Genomic DNA, 5011 nt, shown 5'->3' on the forward strand with positions numbered 1-5011 from the left:
CACCAGAAGACGAAGAGTCCCTATTACTGAAGAGGGTATTACTGGAAGGAGCTAAGGAAGCCAAAGAACCAGTTCAAAGGAAGACTTTATTCAGAACTGTATGTAAGTCCAAGGGTAAGTGTTGCAAGTTGATAATTGATAGCGGTAGTACTGACAATCTTGTTTCTACAGAGATGGTGGACAAGTTGAAGTTGGAGAGAACAGTACACCCCACTCCTTACAAAGTATCGTGGCTTCAAAAGGGCCATCAAATTTTTGTAACTGAACAATGTCAAGTTGAAATTCAGATTGGTACTTATAATGATGTCATTTTATGTGATGTAATGCCGATAGATGTATGCCACATATTTCTTGGAAGGCCCTGGCAATTTGACCGAAATGCCATTCATGATGGCAGAAGAAATACTTATACTTTGGAAAAAGATGGGAATAAGCATACACTACTGCCGTTGAAAGCTGAACCTGATAAAGAAGTAGCTGGAAACAGTGTTACATTGATGAATGAGAAGATCCTGTTGCAGGAAGATGAGAAGGGTGAGGAGATGCATCTTACTAGTGTTGACAAACCCAAGGTAACTTTAACTTCTACAAATTTAGAAGATTTACCTGAAGAAATTCAGAATTTCTTGAAAGATTGTGTTGATATTGTTGTGGATGAGCTGTTACCCATCAGGAGTATTAGTGAACATAATGATCTAATATCGGGAGTCAGTGTGTCGGATAAAGCAGCCTACAGGGTAATGCAGGAAAATGTCGAAGCTGGAACACAAGTGAAAGAGTTGATGGATAAATGGCTAATCAGTGAAAGCCTTAATCCATGTGCTGTGCCAATAGCACTAAGTCCGAAGAAAGAAGTTGAATGGCGCATGAATTCAAATTCTCGAGCCTTATATAAAATCACCATCAGGGTGAAGAATGAAGATTTGAAGGAATATGCAGTCTCTGAAGAAGAGCTGAAATGGGATCCGAAGAAGATCCAAGTAGGTGTGAATTGGCTAACTCCTAGAAGCATATTTGAGGGAGATGTCAAAAGCAGATGGCGGGAATGCAGTAGCAAAGACAAGCAGCGAGCAGATATGAGGAGGCGGAAAAAGGAATTCCAAACAGGGGATTTAGTCATACATTGCAGAATGGTACCTATACTAAAAGCCAGAAGAAGAACCACAAAGAGACGCCATAACAGACGAAAGCCCAAAGCAGGAAAAAGGAAAAAGAAAGCGCTAAAGCGAACCAGGAGTCAGACTCATTTTCAGTATCTTGTCAAGTGGAAAGAGCAGCCAATGGAGGATTCCAGTTGGTTGACAACAACTGAATTGCAGAAATATGGCATAACTCTTAAAAGTTTAAAGAACCAATCTTTTCTTCTTCGGGAGTCTGATGCAGGAGCATCGGGATGGGCCAGCAATGTGGGAAATTGCCCACATGTTGTGGCTTGAAAAAAAATCGTATTTCATTTGCTGTTGATGGTAGTATTACTATGAGAGTCGAGTTCACAGTTAGTTTGTTGTTGTAATAGATGAAATCTCTCCATTTAGTATTTGATTTGTTAGGCGCATCTTGATATGTCTGTTGGAATAAATTTATGGAGATCACTTTATCTATTGTTAGAGTAATTAGTGGTATAACAGAAGCTAAAGAAGGGCGATTCTGGTGGAAATAAATTACAAACTGAAGATCTCTTGGAGCGGATCAACGCCGATTTCTCGTGGGCAATCTTGATTCAAGAGCCCCTGAAATCTGGCAAATTGTTATAAACATGTATTATATACCTGTTCTGACCGCCTATTGTGGCTAATACAGCTGCGTTGGACCGGAATATCGGTCAATCATCTAACCTGCATTAAAAATCTAACTGAGATATGGCGGAGGGCGGATTCATTGAAAGAAATTTGCGGTCAAAGGGAAATGAAAAGAGACCGGCACCATTTTTTGTAAAGGAGGGACCAGTAATCCATAATCGGATTCGGTGATGAAACAGAGGAGGCATTCTACAGATTAAGGGCATTACGTAACTGTGTGTGATAGGCTGGAATTGGCTCAGAATCCGGGGTCGATAGTGTGATATTTTTTTTTATGATTAAATACCAAAGTCTTGATAGGCCGGAAGCGGGGTAGAACCAGCGTTTTTGTTTTGCTGTTCGTTTATTCAGATAGCCATGTAAATTAAGGACCTGCGTTGTCAAATAATAGATGAACAGATGTGTTGTTTTTTTTTCCTTTGTTTTGGTTGTGATCTATTATGCGTGGGTTAAAGCCTGTGATGTGCTGCGTGATGGAACGTATTGTATCGGTGGATACGATGGACGAATGAGTATGTGTTCATTTGGTAATTGTAATAACACTAGCGCAGGTGGAAATACAATGTTTTCTGTTTTTGTTTGAAACCAACGGGTGTCATTTTTTTATGCGTTGGGAAAAGGGTGTGATGGCCGCGCCTATATGAAATAAGAAAGGAATCTAGTTGCTATGTTGAGTCACAACAGAGTTTCTATTATGGCATTCGGCATTTTATGAATGGATTGGTTTGACTTGTATGCTTAAGATACAGGTGGAGTGCGCTCAGAGTTTCAGGGTCATCACCCTAGCAAGAGAAGGTTGAAAGAGATTCCATATATTCGTGTTGAAAATTCATACAAAAGGAAAAAGGCTTAAACCATTTTTTTTGTTATTAGACTAAAACAAATAATATTCAAGAAAACAAAAAGATTAATTCTGGGAGAACAAGAAATCACATTTGCAACGACTTTAACCAAACCATGAGCTAGCCAATGGAGTTTTCTTGCAAAAGATGGACACTGAGAAGAGCCTTCATGTCGTTATGGAAATGCTCCTTACAAAACCTCTAACTCCAAGAAGAGAAACAAATGGTTGAATTAAAAATTCAAGGAAATGATAAAAGAAATGGGGAAATAATTATATTTATAACCATAAATTTGACCGTAAGATTTGTTAATTACCGGTTTGACCATATTGAGCTACACAACGTTCTCACCAAAGAAGAAATGGATGAAGTCTAGCAAGATCAAGAGGCGTTAGTTGTTTGTTAAAAAGTAATGTGAAGTAGATTGAAAATTGGCAATAGAGAAAAGTGGTTCTTTGTCTGAAAACCCAATGAAATGATGACGTAGTGAAGTGGCGGAGGGACAGTCATAAATACTAAAAAAAATCCCTAATGTCGAACACCTTTTATTAAAACCAAGTTCAATATTTTCTATTTATTCTAACTTTACGCTTTACCATACGATGCCATATGAAGTGCGGCGGAAAACCTCCTCATTGAGTAATGAAATCGATCCATGTACACAGCATAATTTTATATGCCATTTCAATTGAGGAGCACGAAGAACTATATGTGTATCCCTAATTATAAAACACATCACATTATATAACATATCAAGAGTTAACCTTAGAGCATAACAAGTACGTTTCATCTGTCTTGGGTAAAGTGTGTGCGCGCGCATATATATATATATATATATATATATGCTAAAGTAGGGAAACAACCTTATTATTAAGATCAAAAGAGGAGAGATGAAACCCCATAATGTTTTGTTATAATATTGCTTAACATAACAATATTGGAACCACCTTGGATATATATTAATATACAAGTTTTGTATTAATTCTATAAGCAATATAAGAAAAATCCAAGCCTACTTATATATACTTTTGACTATGGTTAATCTATACAATATGGTGTGGTTAGAAGACCCTATAGTGATCTTGAGAGAAATAGTATTTTATTATGTCACTAGCCCAACCATATATTAAAGAGTATTTTGGGAAAGGCTATTGGAAAATTTATAAATAAGTGATATAAGTGAACAAACTTTGTGTTAAAAACTTAAAAATCATCTTGTTTTCAAGCATTGTAAAAGAAATCTTTTTTCAAGTGATAAAATTTGTATAGTAGTAATAAAATATAATTGTGTGAGATGCTTTTTGAGTATTGTATTTTAATGAACAAGAAGAAAAGGAAAATATAAAAATAAAAATTAAAGTGTGTTGAGAGAGGTTTATTATATAAAACCTCTTCCAATACCTAAATTGATCCAAAAAATGTTAAGGACTGATTACAATAATTTATGTGTGAATTAAATTAGGTAAAGTTATGTCAATTAATGAATAACTGTAAAGAAGATTAGAAGGAATAAATTGTGAAGAAGAAATATATAGACACCAAAGATAACAAGGTTCACCCAAATTGTGCTACATCTTTGGGCCTGCTTAACTGCATAACTCCTCCATTATTGTAATGCAAAGAATTTCCTATGCTTTGTTACATCCCTATGTAACTCAAATTTGTGACACAATGTTATCGCCAACTCTAGGAATATTGTGGTACCTTACTCAGTCTCTTCCAACTCTCCTCAATCTACATGTAAAATTCCTTCAACAACCTCATTTTCCTATTCCCCACATCCTGGGTTTTGGTACAAAAATGATATTGCTGGAACATTTGGTCACTTTATAGACTTTTGGCACATTTCGTAAGTTGCATAAATTAGGTTAATTGGATCTCCATCTCCTGATTGTCAAAAAATTGAGCTATAACCTCTCTTGTTTAAATTATTGCATGGTGTAAACATAACTTAAGATGTTTTAGCCTACTAAATTGCATATATCATAGTTCTCGTGCAATGGTAACAGTTTTCATTTATGAAACTTGTAATCTCAAAGACTTGAGATCGAGCCCATGGGCTTCATTTTTTGCAATCCTTGCCTACTTAACTAAAATAGAATAATATCTCACTCACCATTCAATCATGGCATAGCCCATTGGAGTGTTTGTTGGTTTGTTGTTTATTTTTCGACGAGATAATAAGGTTGATCCCCCAACAAGCTCCCAATTTTCTGTAACTACCAAAAATTAGATTTTAAATAGGATTCACTGCCATAGATTAGAAGAACTCAAGCTAGCATAACAGTATGCTAGTGGCCTAGATCTGACGAGGTCACGGATTTTATTCTCCACCCATTCATTCCATGATCGATGGGGCCCTTTTGGCTA

The sequence above is a fragment of the Pinus tabuliformis genome, chromosome 2_2 (assembly GCF_031772625.1).
Source record: "Pinus tabuliformis cultivar Carrire ecotype Pingquan chromosome 2_2, CPIR1, whole genome shotgun sequence".
NCBI classification, from domain to species: domain Eukaryota; kingdom Viridiplantae; phylum Streptophyta; class Pinopsida; order Pinales; family Pinaceae; genus Pinus; species Pinus tabuliformis.